The sequence below is a fragment of the Falco peregrinus genome, chromosome 8 (assembly GCF_023634155.1).
Source record: "Falco peregrinus isolate bFalPer1 chromosome 8, bFalPer1.pri, whole genome shotgun sequence".
Classification (NCBI taxonomy): domain Eukaryota; kingdom Metazoa; phylum Chordata; class Aves; order Falconiformes; family Falconidae; genus Falco; species Falco peregrinus.
In genome coordinates, this window is record NC_073728.1 from 65,850,419 (window position 1) to 65,877,103 (window position 26,685).

At 51.7% G+C, this 26,685-nt stretch overlaps 2 protein-coding genes across 6 annotated transcripts in view; one reads left to right on the forward strand and one right to left on the reverse strand.

Moving 5' to 3' along the window:
- Positions 1–26,685, reverse strand: part of ARHGAP26 (Rho GTPase activating protein 26) — a 204,711-nt gene that overhangs the window by 173,353 nt on the left and 4,673 nt on the right. The window contains exons 2-4 of one of the 2 annotated variants that reach the window (XM_027781305.2): positions 22,935–23,154; positions 18,955–19,019; positions 18,056–18,159 (exon numbers count right to left, since the gene is read on the reverse strand). The gene's annotated coding sequence lies outside the window, so the exon portion shown is untranslated. The remainder of the gene's footprint in view (positions 1–18,055; positions 18,160–18,954; positions 19,020–22,934; positions 23,155–26,685) is intronic. The other variant, XM_055811570.1, reaches the window with a different exon arrangement.
- FGF1 (fibroblast growth factor 1) overlaps positions 4,199–26,685 on the forward strand; it is a 31,942-nt gene continuing 9,455 nt past the window's right edge. The window contains exon 1 of one of the 4 annotated variants that reach the window (XM_005233652.3): positions 4,199–5,165. The gene's annotated coding sequence lies outside the window, so the exon portion shown is untranslated. Of the gene's footprint in view, positions 5,166–6,034; positions 7,662–26,685 lie in introns of those variants that run through there. The other 3 variants (XM_055811574.1, XM_055811573.1, XM_055811571.1) reach the window with 3 other exon arrangements.

Genomic DNA, 26,685 nt, shown 5'->3' on the forward strand with positions numbered 1-26,685 from the left:
GGAAAAAAATCAAATGCACCAAAAAATATTGACAATGTTTATGTCAAGTTGCCCACATTTGATCTAAGGTGACTCCTAATTTTGCTGTTTTCTGGACAGACATTTCTTAAATCTAATTCAGTGTAAAAACCCAAATTATTTTCCTCACTCCTTCTAGAAGCAGGTGAGTTCCTCATTCATTTTGTACTTCCCAGTCAGACACTGGCTGCTTCATTTCCCCATGTGGCTGAGGACCATGACACAGCCAGACCCCCTGGCCTGGAGAGCTGCCCCATGCACCGCACAGCCTCACACTTAGCACCCAAGACAAGGGCAAGCTGAGATTTTCTGGGTTAATTGCCAGGATGTCAGTAAAGAGGAGAGACAGAGATTTCTTTGTGCCAGCTCCAAGTGCCTCTGTTCCAGGAGAACAGCTTATAACTGACCTTGCTTTGTATGGCCAGCCCTGGCTGACACTATTTGCACAAGTGGCTGAGCTGACAAAGACAAAATTAAGAATTCTTGGAGATTTTGGGCACTGAGGTATCTCCTGGAGCAGCCCCCAGACACTGAAGCACTAGTTTTGGTTTCCTCCCAGGATTCAGATCAGAAAATCCAATGATGCAATGAGCAGAGTTGATGTCCCTGAATGAGCTACCATGCTGGGTCCCTGGGCTGCCCTGCCTCTCCTGCTGCACACTCAGCGAGGGAAGAGAAACCTTCTCAGGCAGCAAATCAAAAGAAGAAAAATGAACCAGTGACACCCATACAGAGAGAAGGGCTCCTTTCAAAGTCATACATCCATGTGACCTCCTGGGGTCTGGCACAGTCCTGCCAGGTCCAGCCCTTCCGCAGTGCCTGCACCCAGTACCCGCAGCCCTGCCAGCATCACAGAATCCTGGGCTGCATCCTGCTTACACCAAAACAAGGAAAGAAAAATCTGTTTCTATTGTCAAACATGTGGGAAACAAAACCAGTCAATGAAATATGAATGTGGTAGGACTGGTGGTGGGCGTCACATGCTTTCCAGATGCAGCAATATGTATTTTAAGGCTTTTGCCACCCTGTCCTTCTGGGTGCAGGGCTGACACTCAGTGCAGCCCATGGGGCTGGTGTGGATGCCAGGGGTGTTCAGTGCCCACCGGACGAAGATGACAGAGCACAGCCCCATGGTGCTCTCCTGGGAAGGTCCTTGTGCAGCTCTGGAAGCAGCTGCTGCGTGGTGAGCTCTTCGCAAAGCTGGATGAGCCTGCAGCAGCCCCCTGTCCTCAGGTGGAAGACACTGACAGGTGGTGGGAAATTACACAAGATGCATCCAAAGAAGGCAGCTCTGCCCAGGTGAGGTGTTTTCCTCCAGCCCGGGAGCTGTGGCACTCACATGGTGTTTCCCCCAACATGCCTGGCAGAGGCACAGCATGGGGACAGCTCTAGCGATGCATGCTCTGATGGGGACATACGTAGACAGGACTTTTCCACCTTCCTTTCAGAGCTGCTGCTGCCAGTGACAGACACCGCCTGGGCTAACAAAGAGGTTTCCCAAGCAGGAAGAAAGCTGCCTTGGCATGGCTTCCAGGGATGTGGGACAGCTATGAAAACTATGGAAACCACATAACAATCAGAGGAAAGTGATGATAACAAGCAGATATCAGCTACAGGCCTTACCTTGGGTCAGTTTTGTAAACAAAAGCAGCTATGGCACAGTGCAGACGTAAGCAGCAGTGGGTGATGCACCGCTTCCCTGCCCGTAGGAGTTATCTGGGTGTCAGCAGCTCCCAAAGTCAGAAAGGTTAAAGGCAGCCAGAGCCAGGTAACCTGAGTCCTGCAGAGCCTCCTGAGTGCTCTGGTTTATATTTGGTAATTTTTGGAAGACTGGGACAAATGAAAAGCAAATGTGCTGGTGGGCTCTCAGCAACAGTGTCCTGCCAGCCTGGTGCCACTCTCAGGAAAAGGCTGTGGTAGCAGGTTGGCACTGGGCTCAGTGGAGCAGGAACTGGAGGGAAGAAACAATGCCAGGCAGCAGAGGAATAGGAAAAATGGATTCTGTCAAGCTAACTAGATCTATTTTTATATCAAACTGTAATTAAATCAGTACTTGACAACAGCAGTACTTTTAAGGTAATAGGGCTTCTGTTACATATCTGATTTGTACCAAATGCAACATGGCACATATTAAACAAATCAGAATATGTCTGCTGTCCCTGAAATGTAATTACAGAAGATTCCTCATTTGGTTAGTGTATCCAGTAGAGTCCTTTGGGGATCAGTTTGTGACTCTAAACTAGTGCTGAGCGCAAGTAAACAACATTAGTTTCAATATATAAGGTCACCTGGTAAAAAACAAATGATGGAAGTCATTCTTCAGGAGGGGGTGCTCCCTCCCGGGAAACAGTGACTAGGAAAGACCAAAGGGATCCCGGCAAACAGGCTGGGGCTGAGAACAAGACTACAAAAAAGACAAACAGAATTACTCTACTGCCTGTCTGGTTGGGAGAGTGACTGCTTCGGACAGAAATCAGGGTAAATGAGATGATGTTAATGAAAAACAGTCTTCCTGCCTACCTTCAACTCCTTCCTAATTGCCTCAGCCACAACCCGAAAGAGCAGAGGCCTGACCCTACCTGTGGTCACAGGGGAAGGCAACCTCAGCCCAGAGCTGCTGCAGTGGCTTTTGGGAGTCAGCAGAGGTAACCTGGGCACCCAGAGGTGGGTCCATATGTGCACAGTGCCAGCTGTACCTGCTGCCAGCTGGGCCACAGCTACCAGCTCTACTGCCAACCAGATGTGCTCCAGCTGTGGCTGCTGCAGCCGAGACTGCCCTCACCTGCACGGACCTCAGATCCCCTATAGCTGCCAGCTGTGCCACAGCCACCCCAGCTGTGCCAGGGCCCTAGCTATACCTCCCTGGTGGTGCTCGCTCTCCCCGTCTGTGCCACAGCCCCCCACCTTGCACACTCTTGCTTGTGTCTCAGCTGCACCGCATCCCCCAGCAGTGTTTGCCCCAGCTGTGCCCGCTTGCCCCATCCAGCTGTGCCCAGCTTCCCCCTCCAGCTGTGCCCAGCTGCGCCCCGCTCGCTGCCCGCCCGCCACGGCCCCGCGGCGCCCCCTCGCGGCCTCAGAAGCTTTCGGCTGCACGTTGGTGCCGAAGCTAGTAACGTGCAGCCGGTGCGGATGAACAGCTTTTACCCGGGTTCTGGTGATACAGTCAGGAGTTCCTGTCCCCCCCGAAGGGGAACAGAGTAGTTAACAGGTGTCAGGGAGCAACTCTTTATTTCACATAAAACTGGTTAACGGGAAGCAAGGAAAAGAAAACAATTTTACATGTTATCTAAAGACTATGAAATAGGCTGATAAAAGGAGTGGTTTCTAATTTCTGGACCTGATTTTTTCATTGATGTAGCATGCATACGGAATAACCCATTTCTCTGCAATCCAAATCATACCTAACTATTAATGTTTTGCATCGCGGGTCCCACTCTTCAGCCAGCCTGTGCTGCTGTGTGCTGCCAGCCCACGGTGCTGAGCAGCCCAGCACCAGCTGCTGGAACTGGCTTCTTCCATAGCTCAGCTGGAGAGAATTCCTGGGGAGAGGGGCATTCAGGTCTTTCTGAGGCTTCAGCTTGTCTGGGCAAAGGTGGGTCTGTGCACACACCCCTTCCCAACAAGACCCTTCTCCCTGGTCCCTGCCCTGGGCTGGCTGTACAGTACAGGAAGTCCCCAGCAGGACCAGCCCTGTCACACAGGCACCTCTGGCCTTCAGCACAGGGACCTTTAATGAGTTTTCTTCCTGCAAGGACCTAATTTAGGTAACCAAACACCTTGTGACAGCATCCACTCCTCCTGCCACCCAGCATGAAAGGGCACAGATGTATCCACATGCAACACGTGCATGTAGAGGCAGGCAAGACATGGTGTCCTGTCCCAGGCATTCACTATGCCCCACTCCTTCCCATGCAGAGGGTAGCTCCTGCCACCCACTAAGCCAGCAGAACTAGGCTGCCCTTCCCCAGCGCCTCACTGGCACCCTTCAGCTTTCATCCTGAGAGATGGAAGACATAAATGTGATTGGTCAGCCATGCCAGTGCAGCGTGTGGGGCCAGAGCACCAGGATGTCCCCAAGGACCTGTCCCCAGGGCAAGGATGGGCAGGACATGTGCATGCCTCCTGCACATCATGTGTGGGTACCCCCAGCAGCCCCCCACCTCCCCCATGGCCATGCACACCCATCTCCTCCAAGCGCTGGTGGGATGCTCACAACCAGCACACAAGCGGTGATGAGCAGGGTCTGGCCCCACAACAGTTTATGTCAAGGCTACTGCAAGCCGCAAGCATTTTAAAAATTTACTTATCTCCTGTCAGTTTCCTGACAGGCTGTTTCCTGGGGTAAAAATGGGCAGAAAGAGGGCAAACAGTGCTGGGGAGACTTCGACGCTGCAGCAAGAGCCCTGGGGGACTTGGGGCTGGGGGTGACCACAGGACAGGGCAGTGGGGCAGCTGGGCACAGCATGCACACAGCAGCCTGTTTTCTGTCACCGCCTGATGGCAGAGAAGTGGTCTGGGGGCAGAAGCAGCTTCGAAGCAAGAGAGGGAAAGGACTGGTAAGCGCACACAGAATGTGAGGTGGCAGCAGGGTTTAACCCCATCCTCCAGGCAGGCAGGCAGAGGTCCTGGGAGGCCCTCCGGGCAATGGGGGAGGCAGGCTGGATTAAATCCTTGTCTTTCACCTGGGCTGGAGTCCAGCCCCAAAATAGCAGTCCAAAAACAAGATCACATGAGAGGAAAAAAATAGCAAGGCAAAGGATTATCCATACTTCCTTGTCCTATGTGGGTGCAGAGAGGCGGCCCACACCACCAGCCACAGTGCTGCTTTGCTCCCTGGCACCACAGTGCCTGCTGGCTGATGCCAGCTCTTGCCCAGGATCTGGCACAGCCCCGATACCTGCGCCTATCTGAGGGACACTGCCTTGCTCTGAAGCCACCCGTGAGCACTGCAAGGGCGTGCAGGTGCGGGCGTGCATCGCTGCGGGAGCTGCCTGGCCCCTGGGGAGTGGGGCGAGGGGCAGGGTGACCCCAGGCAGCTCCGGCCTGCCTCAGTGCAGGTCAGCAGTGTTGCCTCCCAGCTGCGCTCACCGTGCTGCTGACTGCGCTGCTGCCACCACTGCCCAGCCCTGTGCACCCTGACCTGGCAGGTGAGTGCCTCTTCCAGCATCCCCCAATTCCCCCTCACCTTCCCAAATGGTCTGCAACGCGTGTTCCTGGTGCCTGAACTCCTTGTCAAGTTCGCGGGCTTGGCCGGGTGTGTGTCACTGGGGGAACAACTGGGGTTTCCTTTTCCTCCCTTCAGGCTCGGAGGCAAGGAGCTGGCAGGGAGGCAGGAGGGGGGCAACCTCCACTCCAGCACTGTTGCCAGCTTGTGCTGGGCTGAGCCCTTTCAGCAGTACAGCTCCAAGGGGGATGGAACCAAAGCCTGAGACCTGTGGGATCTCACGGGCCTCACTTTAAATTTGCAGAAAGTTTTGCCTAAGTCATCCCTGCTGTGTGACGGTGGTTTGGGGGGAGAGGAGCCACTGGGGCAGCATGTGCTGGGGCTCAGCTGCCCGCACAGGCACTGCCTGCATGCAGCTGGGTGCCAGGCACAGAGAAGCACTTAATGCATCCTCGGGGCAGGAAGCAGCTCTATGGTTCGTTATTTACCATGCTTCCAAACATCACCAAGAACTGTATGTTATTTATGGGAATGGTAGCTGAGGAGGCCCACGGACATTTGAGGCAGTGAGGTGAGGAGGTTCCTCACCCCAAGCAGAAGCAGGAGCCAGCCAGCCAGCCCAACAGTCTGGGAAATAACACAGGCATCTGCTGGAAGTGGGGCTTCCCAGGCTGGGCTGGGCTGGGGAGGGCGGGAGGAGGCAGCGCTGGCTGTGAAGGCATGACCCTGTCCCCTGCTGGCTCTCCATGCAGCGCAGCATGGCAGCAGGGCACCCACTGGCGCCTGGGCTTCGGCCTGGGGACTTGGTGCAGGGACCTTCTACTCATCTTTCTAGTGACAGTGCAGAAGCCTGCTGCTGAAGCAGGTGTTTGCTCTGCATTTGCGTAGAGCTGTTGGCTCTGTCCGGGGGACAGCTGCCCTCAGCACGGGCAGAAAAAGGACACAAGGATAAATTTGGCAGGATGCCGTCAGCGGCGCCCTGTGGCCCACACAGCATCAGAGCTGCCAAATGCCAACCACAACAGGGGTGTAGGGAGAGCCAGGCAAGAGGCAGGGAGGGTCAGGGATGCAGGGAGGGGTTGCAGCCTCCCTGCAGCTCTGAAACAAGGGGGATGCTTCCTTGCATCAAAAAATGGAGCAGCATTTCCTAATATTCCTCATATCTTAACAACCCCGATGCCTTTCATCCAGCAAAGCCCAAGCCCAAGCCAGGGCTGTGCATTTTTAACATTCAGAAATGTTTGGCTCTATCTTTCTTTTTTTTTTTTAGTTTCTATTTTCAACATGTGTCTGAAATAGCAGGAGGAAATCTTGTGTGGGCTTGTTCAAACTGACCCCCCTCGGCCCCAGAATACTGATATTCCAGGGAGGCCCAGAGTCCACCTGCACTGCTGGATGCATTAAGAGCTGTCCCCATCAGTTCTGTTAACTGCAGTCATTTTGAATACGTTTTTATCAAAACGTTTGGGCTCAGTATACTTTCAGTCCAGACTGTCTGTCCACATACACAGGCTCCATGTGAGCCAGGACTAAAAGCCTATTCTAAGCGAGCCTTAGATAACACAGCTTAACCGACACATCAAAGCACTCGTGGAGGCAGGCCAAGCTGTGAGGTCATCACTTTTGCTTCTTTAATGCTGCAGCCCAGTGACACGCAGCAACCTGCAGCCTCCGCATGCTGCACCGTCTGCACCCCACCACCCCACCGCTGGCACCCTCAGCACAGAGCCCTGCCACAGGGCCAGCATTGGCACTGGCTCTGGTGAGGCAGCCTCAGCCTTGGGGAGATGGAGCCCCATTTTATCAGGCTGACAGTGCTCTTGACAGCGCTTCGGCCTTTAAGGCCAAGCTCTCCCCATCCCGCAGCATGGTGCCAGTGTTAATGCCGGCGGAGCCTTGCGGCAGCCACCTGCCGAAGCCCCTCCTCGCCGGCTGCCCCACGGAGGCGGGCAGAGACCCCCGTTCCCACTGCCTGTGTGCACCCGGGGCCGATCGGGGCGAAGGGGTTTATGGCCATCCCTGGGAGGGCACTGAAGTAATCGGCGCTCGCACCGAGCAGCATGGACCACCGGGGTGGGGCCGGGAGAAGCCAGGAACAGCAGCCCTGCTTTTCCTCCAGCTTTTCAGTTTTTTGGTTGGGGTTTTTTTCCCTAGCGCCCAGCCGCGCCGCAGCCCGCCGTTCCCTTGGTGATGGAGGCTCAACACCAGCCCCCGCCCGCCGGCTTGAGCCAAGTCCGGGCAGCGCGGGCAGCGCAGGCAGCACAGGCAGCTGCCGCATCCTGCCGGGCAGGTGAGCGGCCGCGCTCGCTCCGAGGCTGAGCGCCCTACAAGGGGGGTGGATGCGATCGGGCTCGCCGCCCCTTCCCCTCCGGCAGCCGCCCGCCCGCCGCCCAGAGCCAGCTCTTCGGCACCTTTTTTTCTTTTTATTTTATTCCTTTCTGCCCCAAGGGCACGCGGAGCCGCAGCCCAGAGGACGGCGGTAGGTGCCGGGGCCGCAGGGGCGGGGTGGGGGTGGGGAAGGCGGGGGCGGGGGACGAGCGGACAGGTCCCCTCCCCGGGGAGAGCCGGGGGGCTGCAGGGGGACTGCTCCCCACCTGACTTGGCCAAAGACCCCCAAACCCAGCAAGTGGCTGCAGACCGCTGTGCCAGGGAGAGGGGAAGGGTCTAAAAACCAGGAGTGTCATTTCGAAGTGCAATGTCAAAATTACTGCAAATTAACTTAAAGCTTTGGGCAGAAACCTGGATCAGAATTTGAGTCACATTATTAAAAGAAATTAAACTGCAAACCACAATATTTGGACCATTAAAAAAACCCCAAACAACCAAACAAAAACCCAAGAAAAACCAAACAGGCAATTTGTTAAAGTGACACCACTATAAAATGGTTCATTTTTGCTGCAAAAAAAGGTATGTCTCCTTAAAAAAAAAAGTCCTTGGGCCTACTCTGACTAGACACCCAAGTCCTACTGAAAAATATTTTTTGACTTGCGTAAGATTTTGTAAGTTCAGCTGTTACTAGAAGTAATTGTGCATAGCCAACCTCAGCTCCCTACAACCTTTTCCTGCCCAAAGGGGTAAGCGCTGAGCATCACTTCCTTCTCCTGCTCCAGTGCCATGGCCCCGCGGCTGGTCTGTGTTCTCAGGCCCCAGCAGCATTTGGGATGGGTGGTTTCAGTTGGGGCCATCCAATGGCAGGGAGAGGCCAGGGCATCCAGGCTGGGAAATGCTGGGGAGGGAGGTAAGAAAATGAGTAAAAGCAATGGTTGAACAAGATGGAAGCAAAGCAGGTAAAATATTAATTTTGTATGACTTTTCTGGTTCCCTGGCCAGACGCCAGCAACACCCCACTCCATGCCTGTGCCATTTGCAAAGATGAACCCTGAGCTGGCTCAGCTCCTCGCTTTGGGCACACACTCCTTGCCCTGACCTGCCCAGGGGCTTCAGAGGCTGAGCACGCAGTGTGACCCATCCAGCTCAGGGAGCTGCTGCCATGGGGGTGGCACATTGACAGTGCCTCAGGGTCTTGTGCATGAGCTGTCACCCCCAGCCCTGCCCATCACTCAGAGGTACCAGTACCCTCCAGCACATACCCCCAGCCCCATCAGCAGCCTGGATAGCTGCTGTGGCCACCCTGGTGGGAGCATCACCTTGCCAGCCTGCTGCAGGGTTTGCTCCCTTCTCCAGTGAAAGCTGTGTGCAAGAACCCCAAAATCATGCCTGTCCCCACTGGCTCCTGGACTAGATGCACTGGCTGGGAGGTGGGGTGCTAATGGTGGTAATGGGAAGCCCAGGCACCTCTCAACCCCTGCAGCAATCACCTCAGAGAGGACATGAGGCATATGGGAAGATCTGCACAAACAGGGGTCTAAAGTTTAATCGGTTCCTAAGGGCAGGACTGGGCTCAGTGGCGATAAGGCAGCACAATGTCCAATTGTTCTCCCTCCAACACTGGGTCAGCCTCACCTTCTCCAGAGCACTCAGGATGCACAGGAGCATGCACTTTGGATTAGGGCTGGAGAGAGTTCAGGTCCACCAAGGTCTCCAGCCAGACCCAGAGCTTTGCAAGCCCTTTGGATAAACTTTCCTTCCCAGCTCCACCCCAGCCCAGGGGACAGACTTTCCCTCCCAGGCTCCTCAAACGACTTTGGCCTTCCTCCCACTCTTGAGACCTTAATCTTCCTCCCAACCAAGGCAGCTCATCATGCAGCTGGCTACGGCTCCTTTCACTTGATTCCCTGTCAGTTGCATGTGTTCAGCTCCTGCCCACTGCTCCTAAAGCTGAAGCCCTGCGGTGCCCAGGACCCCTGCCCTCTGGCACAGAGGTGATGGGGAGCCGTTAGCTCTGTGTCTCCCTCTCTCTGCTTTGAGTCAATGCTTTATCAGCCATTGTGTTAAGTGGCACAAACAAGCCAAAACGCTCAGGGAGGTGGAAGGGGAGCAGCGGGACATGTGGCCCCAGAGAGCGGTGGGGGTGTGCAGAGGCTCAGCCTTGCACAGCACCTGTGCCTGCCCAACCTGGGCAACTGCAGCAATTTGTCTTTATATTTGGCATCTTTGGTTTGGCTTAGATAGCAGTTAGCAGCTCAGAGCCTAGCGGTAATGAGGAGTTAGGGCTAAGTCACAAGGCTCATAGGGATAATAGCTGAGGTGGTTTTATTGCAGTCTCTCTCTTCTTATTTTAATGTGCTTCCAATGATGCAGTCATAGAAGAGACCAAAATCAGAATTTCAAGCACCTACTTATATACTTGTTTTCTCCTTCAATGCCATCAGAAATTAAAAAAATAACAGAACTTAGGAAGGACCTTTCCCACTCCTCTGCACTCCCAGCTTTTCCTCCCCACTGGGGCTGTCTACCTGTTGCAGGAAAATTCCTAGGGTCATTTTGGAAGAACTGCTGTCCTTTCCCTGCAGAAATCAGCCTCCTTTAAGCTGAGTGCAGTTGTCACCACCTCCTAGGTGCTGGACGTGGCCCTTAATTAGAGCAGGAACCCAACCAAACCACGTATTATTTCAGCCATTTCTCAGCCAGCCGGTACTTGTGTAAGCCACAGTCTGGGGAGGAAGGCACAAAGAAGGACTTTTCATAGACACTGCAATCCTGAACCGCAAGCACACACATTTCAGCAGGAAATAAGCCTAGCTTTAGGGTATTAATTAAAGAAAGTTGTAACATTTCAATGAGGGAGCAATCAGCAATTTTTATTTTAATGGTATATTTGCTAGCTGGTGGTGGAGTCCATCCCAACGTCGTGCTGCCCATGGAACCCAGGCTGGCTGTGGGATGCCCTGGTTTTGCAGGGCTTCGGCCACTCGAGGGGCACCCATGACCATCCTCAAGACAAGGTTTGCTGTGAGTGCCGGCATGGCCACGCACACCCCTTCTGTGGCCCTGCTGCAGGATCATGTGTCCGCTTTGCAGAGTGGTTTTCCTTAGCATCCTGTGCAGTAAAACCCCTCACCTGCACTGCACCACCCTCCCTTGGCTCTGCACACCCACAGGGATGGGGATCAAGGGTTATTTCTTACTCACTTTGTCTGGCCTGGTCAGTCTTGGCTTTTCCCTTTCAGTCTTTTTTGTCTGCAAATATTTGCTTCCATTTGCCAAACATGCTGGGATTGTGCAGGGCTGGGGGGTGCTGGGTGATCTTCCTCCAAACAGGACAGATACAATATTCTAGTGCTTGTTTGCCATGGGAGGTGGCACAGCTGTGGAGCAAGGAGCAGTATTTGCTGCCTGTCTGGCCAGACCCAGCATAACCCTGGCGGTGCCAGCTGGCAGCCTCCTGTCCCACCGAGACCTGGCTGTTTGGTTCGGGCAGTTCACATGGTGCTGGGCCAGAGTCCATCTGCTTTCAGGCACTTGGCCAAGGCTTTGCAGACTGGTGCGTGCCTGAGGAGGGTGGCCGGTGGTGCCTGCATCCTGTGGGTCAGCTGTAACATCCTGTATCCCAAATCCCATGTCCCATGCCCTGCAGGCTCCAACCTAGACCGTTTCCAGGCTTAGGTTACCACCTGGCTGGGCACTCATTACACCAGATGCTCTCAGGGCCAGCCCACCCACTCCATTCATGCTGGAGATGGGACACAGGCACCCCTGCCCATGAATCCCAGCTCTCCCAGCAAATGCCTGATGGTGATTTCAGTGGAGAAGGAGGGGTGAAGAGGCACCTTCCCTACCACCCACACCAAAATAACTGCAAGCACCCCTTTAACAGCCAGATAAACTATGCTTTTTTTTTTTTTTCCTCCCCCCCCCAGAACAGAAGAGCAGATTCGCACATGCTGGTACAATTCAGAGAGCCTTTTCTAAGCCCAGATCTCCTGAGCCTCTGAACCTCACAGGCTCCCTGGACTTGCCACTTCCCAAATATTGGTGTCACCTTTAGGTGCAAATGCCACCCCTAGCCACTGCAAAGCTCTGCTGTGCTCATGTTGCAGTGTTGGAAGAGCCCAGGACTCATATCTGGGGAGGGGGAGGTTGTCTCACCCCCCTGGGAGCAGCGGAGCACAAGCGGCTCCATCAGTGGGAGCATGGTGTGGAGGAGTGGTGCAGGGCATGGCTGCATGCAGCCATGTCCCTGCATGCTGCTGCAGGGCTGCTAGCCAAAGAGTGAGGGGGCTGAGGAATAAATGCATGGGAGCACATGCCTATTACAGAAGTTCCTATTAGTTTTTGGCTTCTGCTTAGCAGGAAATAAGATTATCAAAGGAGAGCTGCTGCTGCCTCTTGGAGCCTGGCGCTGTTTCAGTGTGCGATCCATCACGAGAGGCCATGGGAGCGGGCAAGAGCTGCAGGAAGGCACAGGGAAGGTGGCAGGCGATGCCCTGACCCCTGGCAGCCCTGAAGGTCCTGGGGCACCTCCCATCAGAGTGGGTGTGCCAGCCTCACCCTGTATTGTTTAGACACCAGTTAGGGGTAATTGCAGAGTGACCTCTGAAAATACAGCTGGGTCTGTCTTCATCAAGCTTCTTACCTGCAAGAGCAGCACATTCCTCTCCAGAACTGCGGGAATGCTAGATGCAGGAATGCCAAACAGATTCACCCATTGCAAACAACCCCGCTTTAATCACCCTTAATTTCATAACCCCCAAAATCACAGGAGTTTAGATGAGATGAATGTACCCCTTTCTAAATCAGGGTTCAGAAATAAGAGGTTGCAAGGAATGGTGGAGAAAAATGAGCATTAAGAACAGGTCAAAGCACCTATCACCCTGATAAATTCCCAGAAGGCAAAGCCTGCCCATCACTGGGATCTCTCTAACCATGACGCCCCAGTGCAGGCTCAATCCACGGGGAAGGTCATGGCCACCAGGATTTTTGCAGTTGGAGTAGATTCAAGGGAAGCATTTTCTACCTTTCATAAGCAGAGTGGCAGAATAAAGGCAAGGTGAGGGGCCCAGGGGCATGGCCCCCAGTGCGGGCAAAGCTGCAGGGTGGGGTTCAAGGCTTTTGTGCTGGACAGCCCCAGACCTGAAGTTTTTTGGATGAGCCGGCTGCCACCAGAGACAAGCTGAAGAGTGATATGTGACTGGGGCATATTTGCCTGTGCAACTGAGAGAGACCACAACCAGGTCCTCAAGATGCATCACCTGCATTGTATCTCACAAACCCTTTTAGTAAATATTCCCTAAAGAAGAACATATATTCCAAGGAGGTGCATGGTAAAGCCTGGCCTGCCCCTCACAGGCTGCTCTGGCATGGCTGACTCTGGGTACTGATGCATTACCCCCCCTTGAACACGGCAAGCAATGATTTGTCTTGACCTTTAGAATCAATGAACTTTAGAAAACCTGTACATATTCTCTGCCACTGCAGAACTGTAAGTGAGTATCATTTGGACTGGAGGCCTGTCTGAATTTGTCATTCTAAATGGCTCACAACAGAAATTTCTTGGCTGAAGAATTTGTTGAAAACCAGTTCAGCGAGCGAGTGAGAGACACTATTGCTTTGTCATGGTATCTCTGCCCTGGCATGTTGTGTGGCCTTCATGAATGCAGTAATCCTCCTTCTCTCCTCATTTGTTAAAGAAGAAAGATGCCTGACTCAGTATTTCTCAGTGATGGAAGTTACTATTTTTTGCCTTGTTTCCAAGAGCAGTGTTGTTTTAATGCTGCTGGAGAACACAAGCAGATGCTGAGGCTTTGCAGAGCAGTTGCAGAAACAATCTGTGACTCACAGATTTTACATACTCTAAATGCTGCAAGTGTACCCTGTTTAAGGTGGCGGGGTGGCACTGCCCTCCTGGGGTATGGGGACCCCCAGGTCTTGCCTGGGTCGGAGGCAGCAATGGGCTTCAGCCAGGGCAGAAGGCAGAGACAGGTCTGAGAGTGCAGAGCACCTGGCATCTGAAGGTAACAAAACTGGCCAACACAAGCCCTTCTTTTCTTTCTAAAAGCTTGCTCGTGCACTAATGAAAACAGCATAACAAAAAATGCTTCATTTTCCCAGCTGCTAAGTGTGGCAGATACAGGCTAACACAGGCCCTCAAAGAGTGCCATGCTTAATAACTATGAATTCCTTTCAAGAATAGCTAATACATTGCTAAATATTACTCTATTAACCTCAGCACAGCATCTTAACACGCATCCATAGTCCAGCTGAAAGCCTAACCTTTGCTTTAATAAAGTAACAAAATCCACTCTTCTGGGTCTTCAATAATTAAAAAATGAATCAGAAGAGCCCCCTTTCTCCTTCTGTTTGTGGTTTCCCAAACTCCCGGGTCTGACCCTTCCCAGGAAGAGACAGAGGCACTTTAAGAGGAATGAAATCACCCCGGAAAAACTGCATCCTTCCGAGTGGTGCCAGCAGAAAAAGAGAGATAAAAATGAGAGGAGAGAAGAGGAGGAAAACAGCAGTTAAAGTGATCTGGTGACCAAACCAACACTGTACACAGGGTCACTTACTGCTGTGAAAAAGGCAGCTATTCCACAAAGCTGGAAACCCAAGGAGCACAGAAGGGAATCCCTCACACTGAGCAAGAAAGCCTGGGGCTCCTGCAGCCATGGGGCACTGCCCCACTGCCCAGTGCCGGGCTTTATGGCACAGGGCAATAATTACGGTCACTGAGCAATTACAGCCTTCTTCCTTCCAGCCCAGGTGTACAAGCTGCCATGCTCTGTCTGCCCACAGGGCACAGCACAGCTCCCTGCCACCGCTCACAGCCTGTGGGTTTGGCACGAAAGTGGCAAACCCTCCCAGCTATGCATCCCCGCTGCCACATACTCGGCTGGGAAAACCATGCAAAGCTGCTCTGACCTGCCACCTTGCACAGCTCCCCTGCAGTGGGGTGCCTGCTGCCAGTGTACCCCCCTACCAGGGTGCCTGCTGCCCATGTACCCCTTTACTGGGGTGTGTATCCCCTTACTGGGGTGCTTGCTGCCCCTGCATCCCAAACCCGCTCCCCTGCCCAGGGAAAGCATGCAGTATGAGCAGGCTGCACGGGGATGGACCAAGCAGACATCTCATAGGCAGCATTTCCAAGCCTGAGGCATCCACGCCTGACAGCTAACCCTGAGGACAAAGGCCAGAAAAGAGGCAGAAAAGGGCTTTCTGCACAAAGTGCTTTGCAGGGTGGGGGAGATGGGATAGCTGCTGTGCCCAGGGTCCAGCCCCAGCCGTGGCTCCGTGCTGCTGATTCACAAGGTGACATCCAAAACCCTTGTGTCCCCTTCAGACTTATTTCTGGACTGTTGTTGTCCTCTCTGAGTTGTCTTCCCAAAGATTTGCACTTTGCCCACAATGGTCTAGACACACAGTTCATAAATGACTCACGACTTGCTTGTGCTCATAAAGTCTGGCCTTGCTTCTGGCTCTTAATTTAGATCTTTGCTTCAAGAGTTGAAATCTGGGTGTCAGCCTTGACCTTGGATCTTTTCTTCCCACGCCTCTGGAGTTAGTAAATCTGCCTGTCCCACCTGCAGACAAGCCTTGCCAGCACTCGCCTGTGCAGGGACCTTATTTCTGCAGAAAGCCTGAGCTCGCCAGCAGCATCTCCCAGAGCAGCTCTCACTGCTGCCCTAAGACCACTATCGGACACCTTGGCAGGACGGTTTCTCCTCCAGAGATATCCTCAGGCATCACCAGTACTGCTCTGGGACAACCTCCTGGTGCCCAGTGCTGCCCATGCCCTTCCTCACCGCACTCACACCTCCTCCTCCTCTGCCCATGTGTCCCTCTGCATGGGCAGAGTGGCAGGGCCAGGCGTGATCTCCTGGCACTGCAAGACAGTGCTCTTCTGCCCATCAGGGCCCTTCCCTGGGTCCTGCGAGAGGCACTGACCACCCTGAGGTGCATCAGCCCTGGTGGTGGCCTGTACAAGGTGACAGTTGCCCATACAGGTGCCAACCCCACCCTAGGGTCTGCCAGCTGCAAGTCGTCCTTTGGGACACAGTCACCCTCATTTGCTCGGGTGGCCCCCAAATTGCACGCTGAGCCTGTCTGATCTGTGCTCAGGTCAGAGAAAAAGAGCAGGAGCCCAGACCAAGTTATTTCACTGTTTGCTCTGATCCCGCACTGCCTGGGCAGACAGGAGGGGGAGATCTTTACCGTGACAAATCTCAGCGAGGGATCAGAAGATGAACTCCAGATCTAAATCGTTTGCATTTACCAGAGACCCTGCAGCCACAAACCCCCTGAAACTTGTGCCAGTCACCAGAGCTCGGTGCTGGATGACCTGGCTGCTTTCTACACATCTCCCCTGCCACATGCTGCCTGGGACAAAGGCATGCATGCAGCTGTGAGCACAGGCAGCCTTTTGCATCCCTGCAATATCCAAGCAGGAGACAGACCACCTTGTTGCCTCTGTGCATTTCCAAACTGCCCCTGGACCTCGCACAGGGCCGTTCCCACAGCCTCCCCAAAGCTGCCCTGCCTTTCACCCACTCCTCCGATCATTCTTTTTTTTCCCCAGAGAGGTCATTTGTTAATTTTCTAACAGCTACACATCCTCACAGGGCATGTTTATGTATACAGAGGAATACTACTCAACTGGGTACATTTTCCACTGGAATTTCCATCCCCCTTTATATCTGTGTTTCAATTGCAGGTCAACTCATGGACATAAAATGCAAGTATTTAACACCAAGTAAATCACCCTCCCTTCCCCTTCCTTAATATTCCCTTTGCTGCGCGGTGTTCTAAAAAACTTTCAACTGATGGCAAGAGTTTACTAACTGGCAAACTCTAAATGGGGGTTTTGTAGTTTACACCTAACCCGATGTGGACACAATTCTGTGCGGTTGCCACAGGAACCACAGCGAGTGGCGCAGGCAGTCAGGGGATGCTCTTTTACTCCCTGGGGACCCTGCACCCCAGCGTGGGGGCTGAATGTGCGGCTCCCAAGTAAGAAACAGATAAAAACCCATCAGGGTTCTGGCTATGGCATCCCCAGCTGGGCAAGCAGGGATGGCAGCTGCTCTTCCCCAAGCCATGGAGCTGGCACAGTGCGGTGCAGTCCCTGCTCCTGAGCTGCATCCCTCACCCCTCTCCAGGCTGGGGGCTGCATGCCCAAGGCTGCTGCAAGTGGCTGCTTTTGGGGTGCGGAGCCGGAGCTTACCTCGGGGCTCACTGACCAGCTCCTGCTGCCTGTGGCAGGCAGCTGGCAGCATCAGGCGTTTGGGGGGATGTTATTGTGTGAGCACAGCTTGGATCAACCCTTTCCTGCCCATGTCGCTCTGTGAATAGGGGATGCTTGTGCCCTAAGACCAGCCAGGTTTCAAAGGGGAAAGTTGCACATAGAGGGGTGCATTTACATAATTTTTTAAAAATTCAGCTGAGCTAGGACAAATGTCTTATGAACTGTGCTGGGAAGGAGACACCCCATAAACATGTGAAACATTAACATCAACACGCAGAGTCCCTGCAGGCAGATTACTACAGCCTGCTCCTGGCACTCTGGCTATTCCCAGCCTGTAAAGCAGCCCCGTGTCCCGGCACCACTGCAGCACAGCCCGGATGGCAATGCTCGCATCCCATGGGAACCGCAAGGCTGCCTTTTTTATCCTAGATTTTTTTGATGTAGTTTGGCTTTTTTTTCCAATTAGATGATCCAGGGCATCTTTCTGGCTCCTATTGTGTCTAGCATCCTCAGCTGCATCCCTGTGGGCCAGCCTGATCCCATAGATTTCCCCCAAACCAGCTGTGAAAACACCAGGCACGACAAACATCCCCATGTCTCTAGACTGCCCACTCAGGAGCTGGAAATAAACAGCGTGGGTGTCACCTCTGCAGACAGTGCTCTGCTACAGCAGCTGAGTCTCATCAGGTAGTTAAAACTGCAGACTTCTCTGCTGCAATGTGCTTTTTATGGTTGGTTGTTGTTTATGGACGTCAGAAAGGGTAGAATAGCCTTCAAAAAATACCCCCTTGCCCCTGAGAGTACCATTATGGAAACCCACAGCAGTGTCTGAGGCAGGGCAGTGTTTTCCTTGGAGCAGTGCAGAAGCGGCTGCCTGCTCCTGCCTGCTGACATGCAGCTTGCGGTCACACTGCCTTCTTCACAGGTGTCACAGCAAGGACCAAATTGGTGCCCACCTCTTTATGGATGCACGTGCCCCTTTCTGGGACAGGGAGGACCAGAATTAGGGCTGTATCTTCTACCAAGGTCTGGCACATCCCGGCATGTGATTCATGCTCCTTTCTAGGCTGCAAATGAGGGTGACAAATAGCAGTGTCCGTGGGCCTCCAGAGTCACCCGCTGCCTGGAACTGACAGTTTCCCAATTTTTGCCTGAAGACAAAGAAGTGACCCATCTGGCTCTACAGACAGCAAGAGGTGGAGATGCACAGCTTCTCTCACTAGCTTACTCCAGTGGCTAGTTATCCACCGCTAATTATTCCAGGGTTTTTTGCTGACCTGCTCATCTGCACTTACCAATATTCAGCTTTGAGCTTCTCTTGCTCCAGTCTTACACTTGAAACTCTCCTTGCATGCTCTTATGCGCTGCAGTTTTACACGGGAAGGCATTTTCTCCAGCCCTAAAGTTACACAGATAAGAAAATTATTATTTATTGGACGATTTTCCTGGTAATAGCAATAACAGTGTGACAAAAGCTTGAGATTGTAAAGTTACTGAGAAACAGTGTGCACAGGAAAACACAGCCCAAGCTGTCTCCTCAGGCAGCTCAGAGAAAAAAACCAGAAGTTTGCATCCATAGCTACTAGGTACTAAATTTAAAATAAGATCTTGAGCAGCAGAATTAAGAACAGAATTCTTCCAGCCAGTTTTTCTTAGAACTTAACAAGACAAGCTATATAGTCCTTATACAAATATTTCAGAATGAATGTAATTAACTCCCTGCCCATTTTCAGCATAGTAAATCACTGCTGAGCTTACGGTAAACCCAAAACCCAAGTGATTTTCCTTGGAACAACCAAGACTGAGATTATGCTGGAGGAAGCTCGATTTCTGAGTGATGATATGTCTACTAATGGTTAACCATGAGGATGGATGTGGGGTTTCACTTGGCCTAGAGATGAAACCCTCAATTCCAACATCCTCTTCTGCTTTGGGGAACAACATGGCATAAAGTCTGAACCCAAACTCATATCCCAGTTTTGAAGCTTGAGCCAACCCTTGATTGAACTTGGCCACCCTTCAGAGGGCCAGCTGCAAGAAGTGTTGCATCTGACACCATGTGAAAATTCCTACTTTTAGGTCCCAATTTGAGCTTCATGCCTTATTAGCAACAGCGTACTGAGATTTCGGACCCATCTGAGCGCTGAGAGATTGGCATGGCCTTGTGGCTGAGAGAGGGTGACCAGGCATGTACCTGAAATGGGACCATCAGCAGGAGGTTTTGCTTGGGGTGGGACCAGAGGGCTCAGATGGGACATGCTGCAAAGAGGAGAAACAGATCAGCCCCTGGGCATAAGAGCTTTATTGCACAGAGTAAAATTTTGGGGCTAGTCTGTCATGTGGCATCAGCCGCTGGTTTCACCAGGCAGAGCCAGCATGCAAACAGAGTAGCTCTCCACTGCAAGCAGCTTCACGTTTGCATCTCCCATATCAAAATGCTCCAAGAGGCAGAGAGAAGGGAGGAGAGCTGGAGAAAAGCACCCATAACCAGAACAGGAAAACAAAACCATGAGAAGCCAGCCTGTGGCCAGGATCGGTGGTGGCTGGCACTGTCATCCATCTGTCCATCCATCTGTGGGCACATGGGGCAGGAGCTGGTGGCTGCGGGTAGGAGCCACACCTACAGCGCGAGCCCAGACAGCCTGGGCACTCCCGCTTTGTGGTCTGACATTTTGCCCAGTGTCCTGCACAGACACTGGGGGTGGGTGGCAGGGGGGACAGTAACATTTGCAAGCCAGGTGAAGTGTCACCCAGCTTAACCTCCCTGCCTGCCAGGAACTGGGCAGTGGGTACTGAGCGGGGTGTAGATGGGGTGCCCGCTGCAGGGACCCCCTCCACACCTGGGGGCTGCTGAGCAAGGAGCCGAGGCAGAAGATTACATCACCATGGCCATGCCGAGTGCCCCCAGCCCAGAAGGATTTCCATCACAAAACATTTCAGCCATAATTGATTCATTTTTACAGCATCCCTTGTGGTTTCCACTCCTTCCAGATGCTTTTCCCCTGGAAATCAAAGCACAGGCAGACCCATGGAGGAGAGGTGCACACCCTGCAGCTAACCACCTGCTGGCTGGTAGCAAATATCCAAAACAAGGTGCCTGCACCCAGCATTGTCCCTGGGTCCTCAGCAGCCCAGAGCCATCCTTCTGGGGTGCCAGAGAGGAGACCATGAGGACGGTGCAACTTGTAACACGTTAGTGGTTGCTCCCAGCCAGTTCCATGTGCCGGCGCATCTCAGTCTGCACGAGGGAGGTGCTGGGAGGCAGCACTGCAGGGAGAAGGGACAATGCTTTATGTTGGTCACAATGTGAGCCTGAGAGGGGGAAAGGGTGTTTGTAAAAGGTTGGCAATGCACACTATCTCCTGGAGGGAAAGGGAAGCCCTTGGAGTTACTCCACTAATTGCCTTTTGAGATTAGGACACTTCTTGCAGTGCTAGTGGGGCAGCAGAGCAAGACGTGCCCACAGTGAATCCCCTGGGATGAGGGGATAAACACTGGGTGCAGCTGCACCCCAGGCTGTCACCCCCCACCAGACCTGACACAATGGTCATGGCCACAGCTTTGGCCCTGCCAGCCCAACCCTGGAGCCACGGTCCTTGCTCAGACCCTGGTTCCCAGGGAAGAGCTGCAGCTCCAGTGCCAAGTGCTCTGCAGCGAAAGCATACGCCTGCGTTGGCCGGGCTGGCCTCACCAGCAAACACTGTGAATGAGGTCTTAAAATAAAGGTGAGCTCTCTGCCTGGGGAAGGAGGGAGCCAGGGACCAGGCAGTGGGGCCACAGCCACCCCTGCGCTCCTCCCAGTAATCCGGCAATTGCATTGCCTCTGCTGCAAAGCCCAGAGGTGTCCTCTCGTCCCCTGGGTACAGTTCATCCTCTGCCCCATCCTTGGCTGGAGGCTGAGCTGTTGCGATTCTCCGTCCAATGTGTTCTTTCCATAAAGCAGGTCCCACGCATCTGGCTTGCAATGGGACATGGCGCTTAGATCTCCTATATGAGGCAACGGGATTTGCTTCTGCAGCCAGTGTTACTCCTGTACATGTCTGTGGTCTTGGTCTGGACTCACAAAGGACACATGGGGCAAGACATTCCTGGCAAGGCTCCTGCTCTCAGGCGGGATTGAGTCCTGAGCTGGAACTGTAATTAAGTTAATCATCAGATTGCAAAAGGTGGGTGGGGAGGTGGGAGAAGCTGGAAGATAATTAGAAAGTGGATCATCGCTTTGTTTTCCCATCTCCCCATGGATGCCACCAGTTTGCTGAGATGTTGCACTGGATGTCCCAGCTTGATGAAGCGGCTAGGATGTCCCAGCCTCAAAGCCTCATGGAAGTCACGCGTGGCTTTGAAGCAAAACAGTCAGCTGTTGCAGGCCCTCATGCAGGGAGGTCCTCACCCATGTGGCTCTTCCCCTGAGATGGGCACACATCCCCACACCCCTCTCTGCTGTGCAGAAAGATGAGACAGGAGCAAAATTAGGGCTAGGATGGCATAAAATGGCGAAATCCAGCCTGACTGAACTCACGTCCCTCCAGTGCAGTACAGAGGCAGCCTTGGGCTGGGCAGAGCTCCTTGCCGGCACCACAGCAGTGCCACAGCATCCGCAGGGTCTGCCGAGGTGCGAGGGGTGCAGGGTTTGCTAACAAAAAGCCATTGTGACCTAACCAGAATGACTGTGTTTTCTGGTGGAGAGCAGATGATGACAGCAGGCATTAGTTAAATTAATTTCTACAGTCTTGGTCACACTTTATACCACATACTCCACTTATAAGGGGTAAAACCTGACTGATAAATATATTTTCATTAAGCAGTTAATCATATTGCTAGAGATAAAATCACCTTGCCATAAACACTGACTAGAAACAAGCCAATGCATTCTGCTGATTAACAAAAAATGATTTATTACATACTTATCATATGTTTTGCCTAATCATTTATTAAGTCCTTCTAAGAGGATCCATAGTCCAAAGAATCTGAGCCGTGCCTTGCACTGCCAGCCCTTCAAAGGGAAGGCAGAGCCCTTGCAGGCTGCCTATGCTGACGATAATCCCAGACTCACTGTGCTGCAGCTCCTGGAGCAACCGGTGCATGGGGAAACCTCTTGCTGATCTCTAATCCATTCCTGGGTGAGGAAATCCATCCCATGCAATGCATCACTAAAATTTACGATGAATAAAATCCCTGTTTATCTAAGAGATTTTTAGTCTGCATGTTAAGGTAGTTCTCAGTTGCCCTGAAGTGGTACCTGTCAGCCCACCACGCTAAGCAAGGGTTCTTCAGGAACCCCTCAGGACAGGCAATCATAGAATCGTTGTTTAGGTTGGGAAAGACCTTTAAGATCATATGAGTCCAACTATTAACCCAGTACTGCCAGGCCCACCACTAAACTATGGCCCTTAGTGCCACATCTACATGTCTGTTAAATCCCTCCAGGGATGGTGACTCCACCACATCCCTGGTTAACCTGTCCCAGTGCTGGACAACCCTTCTGGGGAAGAAATTGTTCCTAACATCCATCTAAACCTCCCCTGGCACAACTTGAGGCTGTTTCCCCTGGAGGAAAGCCAGAGTCTGAATTCCTTAAAAATATTCTACCTGTTCTGTTTTCCATTCCCGTATGCAGTGTCTCAACTGCCTGGGAAGCGCCTGCCCATTCCAGGTGGCTGCAGTCAAAAGGGGGAATAAGAAATGAGCACATCAAGAGGCAGTGCTGTCTGAGCACAGCTGAGTCACACACCCTGGAAGAAACATGATTTCTGCTTTAACGGAGAAAACAACACTTTCCAAAGTGAAACCAACTGGAGTGTTTCCAATGAATTCACCAGAGGCTGATTCAGGAGACACTGATGTCAGACAAAACCTTAAGAATCCTGGGTCTAGCTGGCTTCTCACCTGTTTGGAGTTTTCTGTATGATCTTCAGCTCATCATCTAAGTGATAGTTGTGATTAATTCCACTTTTTATCAACACGTCCACCTTGTTCTGAAGGGGTGCTTAACAGAGGCCATCCAGAACATTTTTTTCCAATCCTATATAAAGAATTGCATCCAAAGCCAAGGACAATTTTAACGTATTTGAGTCAACCTGAATTTTAACCCATAGTAGGTGAGATACTTCTGGTTTCCTCCGTGTCGTAGCTAGGTATTTTATACTTCAGGAAAAAAAAAAAAAATAGGCTCACCTTAGCTGGTCATGTCATGGTTGCAGGGCCCACCTGTGGGACAGAAGCATCATTTGGGCATCAGTGGTTGTGGAGAGGTTGTGCTGACAATCCAGCGTGCTCAGCTGTGGACACCACACTGAGGTCCACCAGCCTCTGGTGCAATGTGCTTTCATGAACATGCAAAATTCCTGCAACTGATCTCAAGAAAATGGATCTCTTCAAGTAAGTCAAGAGGAGTCTAAAGAAAAAGGAGCAGAGAGGAGGTGTTGGAGAGATGAACAGGGAAGAAAAACAGGCAGAGAAATTTTAGTAACACAGTAAGGGACTCTGTCTACTCACAGTTGTCACCACACTGGTCCAGGTAACCTCTGCAGTCTCTGACCAGACAGCTCATTAAGTTACTAACGAGCATGACTGGTAGTGGAAGATGCTCATCTCCCAGCTGAGAAGCAACAGTTTGCCATCCTGGTGGTCTCCAGCTACTACGTGTGTACAGAGGGGTGGCCAGAAATGGTATGGGGTTAGTTCCCTGGAGAGCAGGGATCACTGCAGGGACAGTCCCCATGCAGAGGGACCTGACTGGAGTGTGGCCAGCTCTGCTGGGAGCCCCATGGGACCCAGCATGGCTCTTCCCCACTTGGCTCCTCTGCTGAGACTGCTACCAAAAAACTGGGGCACTAATGGTAGCAATGGGAGGTTAGTCTTAGCTGGCCATTAAATTTGTGCCACAGGAGCCACAGAAGAGCCATGAAAGTACTCTTGAAGCCACAAACAGCCTGGTCCTAGTGTGACCTGACAATCTAGACATGCAAAAAGATTTCGGACCATTAGCAACCCCCTAAGCTGCCAAACTCTCATCAACACCACAAGCAAAGGGGAGAAAAGTACTGTCCAGTGAATTCTGCATTGATTTTAAAATGGAAGGGGAAAGGCCCTCACTCCTTTTTCCACGGCCCCCAGCACGAGCTGTTATTTTGCAGCTCACACAGAGTTTGCCTGGCAGTGTAACCAGTCCTCGATGTTCAGACTCAGATGCTTGCAGAGTTTGGGATTTCACATCAAAGCCACTGGTTTGGCTGCTGTAGCAGTCAGTGATAAAGTTTGGAACCAAACCCAAACTTCTCAGAATTTCACAGCTATTCTGGTCCTGTGCTGGGCTCGTCTCTCCTCGCTGCTGCAAGGGGCAACATGCTGCAGTGCTCCAGCCCACCAAAGTTCAGCAGGACCTGGTTAAAATTAATATTTGGGTTTAAAACTCTTTTTAAGTCCTTTTTATTCTTCAGAAAGCTATTTCTTATCTTTTGGGGTTCTCCTCCCACAGCCCAGGAGGAAGAGCTGAGTGCCAGTGGGCTGCTGGCAGGTTCCTCAGCTCCCTGTGTCTGCACATAGAGCTAGGGCTACCCTGGAGCAGGGGCCCTGGCTCCAGCTCTCAGTGATGGTCATTCTCAGTGGTGGTTTCTTCTTAGGCAACACAGCACGGCGAAGCCCACAAAGAAGTGGGTGAGCATGTTATGCAGGAGTAGGAGGAAAGACGAGAGCCATGAACACAAACACTTGGACAAACACTCTCCAACTTGGGCTCCAACTTACCACCCTAGTGCAACTGGCAGCGTCAACTGCTTGGCAGCAGCCACCCCCCCTCTTAGAGCAACCACCTCTTGGAATATTTTCCTTTCTTCACAGGGCACCAAATAACTGCTGGAGTGTGGTGCCTCTCAGCTTAGCATCTTGGAGATAGCTTTCTGTTCTGCTTTGAGCTATTGAATAATTTTGTTGGGCTTCTACCGAAAGAAATAAGGCCCTTTATGTTGTCTTTGGTTCAGGTTCTCTCTGTCATGCTTTTTAATTCCCATAAAAACCTAATGTGTTCCTGCCAAAAGTATAATAGTAGGGCCATGAGTGGTGGTGTGTATAAAGTATCAACTCCACGGTCAAAGAAGTATGAGAAAAGCAGCAGTATTTAGGCAAGGAGAGACAACTGGAGTGGAAAATAGTGTTTATCCAGCTCCTCTTGTGGAGTCAAAGGCAGCTGGTGAACACTGCATTAATCCTAAAAATAGCAAAACACCCTTAAAGGAAATACATGAAAATGAAGAAGCCGTCGCCAGTCAAGCTGCTCTCTTAAAGGTATCCCTAGAAGCCCTTGAACGCACAGACCTTCAGGTGACCAAGGACAGCATCCCAGCCTGCTCCTCACTTGTGCTGGCTCAGCTTTCAGTTTGCCAAGACCCTGATCTGAGCTTTTGGCTTTGGGATATTTGTTTCTCACTTCCATCTCATCAACCCAGGAGATTCCCAAGTGCCTTTTACCCTCAGATAAAGGTTCAAGAAAAGCTTTAGTTCCAGGGAATTACACAATGCCACTGATCTTGATTAATGCTCAGTAAAGCACTAGAGCCTTGTGTACCATGTTGAATGACTTGAAAGCTTTCGTTCAGCGAAATCTTGGCAGACAGTTGGCATTGAAAACTGAACAACCACAAGAAAAGATTTCAAAGCTATACTTAGTTAGTGTCTTGCCTGCTTTGGAAAGCCACCAGGCACCATAAAGCTGCTTGGCTCTTGTGGGTTGCTTCACCAACCTCATCACAGGATACCGGGGCTAGCCCGCGTTATCACTTGCAGAAAGCACTTCCCAAAAACCAGTCTGTGTCAAAGGAGGAATCTGTGAAACTTTGCAGCTTCCAAACAGGCACAGTCTGAACACACCAGTGCTGAGAGGGACGCGGCTTATGTGAGATTCAGGGGCAAGGGCATCGAGAGAGGCGGTTGTAAAACTTGGTCTGACTCTCTGGGGAAAAAGTTGATACTTTGGGCTTATCAAATAGCTCCAGAGCAAAAGCGAGCTTTGGGGAGGTGCATGGTATTATGGTGAGGAACTGGCCAAGGGACAAGTTTTGAACCTAGATGAGAACTAAAACAGCCTTCAGTGCAAAACAACATATAGCTGAGGAGGCGCTGGGTTGGTAAAATAACACTTGGTAGGCGTCAGTCCAGCAAACGTGACTTAAGATGAAAATAGTTCTGGAGAGAGGGCAGCGGGGAAAAGTTTAAAATAATTTGTACCTGCATTTTGACTTTGTATTCAGCTGTTGTAGATTTAATACCTCTATTTGCAGCAAAACCCAGGCTGATGGGCAGGAGGAAAGAGAAGCTGTTGTGAACCAACAGCTACCAGAAGGAACAGAGGCCTGGGATGGCAGGGAATACTTTTCTTCTTTACAGTCATGCTTTCCTCTCCTAGGAAATCTCTCTGTTCTGATAGACATCCCGAAGGAACATGTCCGAGAGTGAGGGATGAAGTCTCTGTACTAACCAAAGCTGGCTGCAATGGCTGGGTGTGTTGTCAGCAACAGCGATGAAGTCTCTATTTCCAAGGTTTCAGATTTTAGCAATCCAGCTTGCAGAAATTCTCATCTTCTGCAGGCTTTTGGGATCCACTTGAAGAAGTAGCTTCCCCTCCATGCAGCTGCATTTGCAAATTTAAATACTTGAGAGTTTACAGCCAAATGTTTAGAAATTACATGTATACATGCATGTGTGTATTGCAGAGAGTCGCAGTCCTCAATATCTCCCAAGTTGCTCTTTTAAGTACCACAGCAAACCCACACAGTATGATACTGGCTCCATCCCAGTGTACCAGCAGCACAATTTGGTGCTAAAGAGACACTTTTACAACCTATAAATATATATAAACAGTGATGGTATAATATTTTCCATAATATAGCTATGGGAATACAAAACATTTAAAGTAATTTCCTGTATCTAA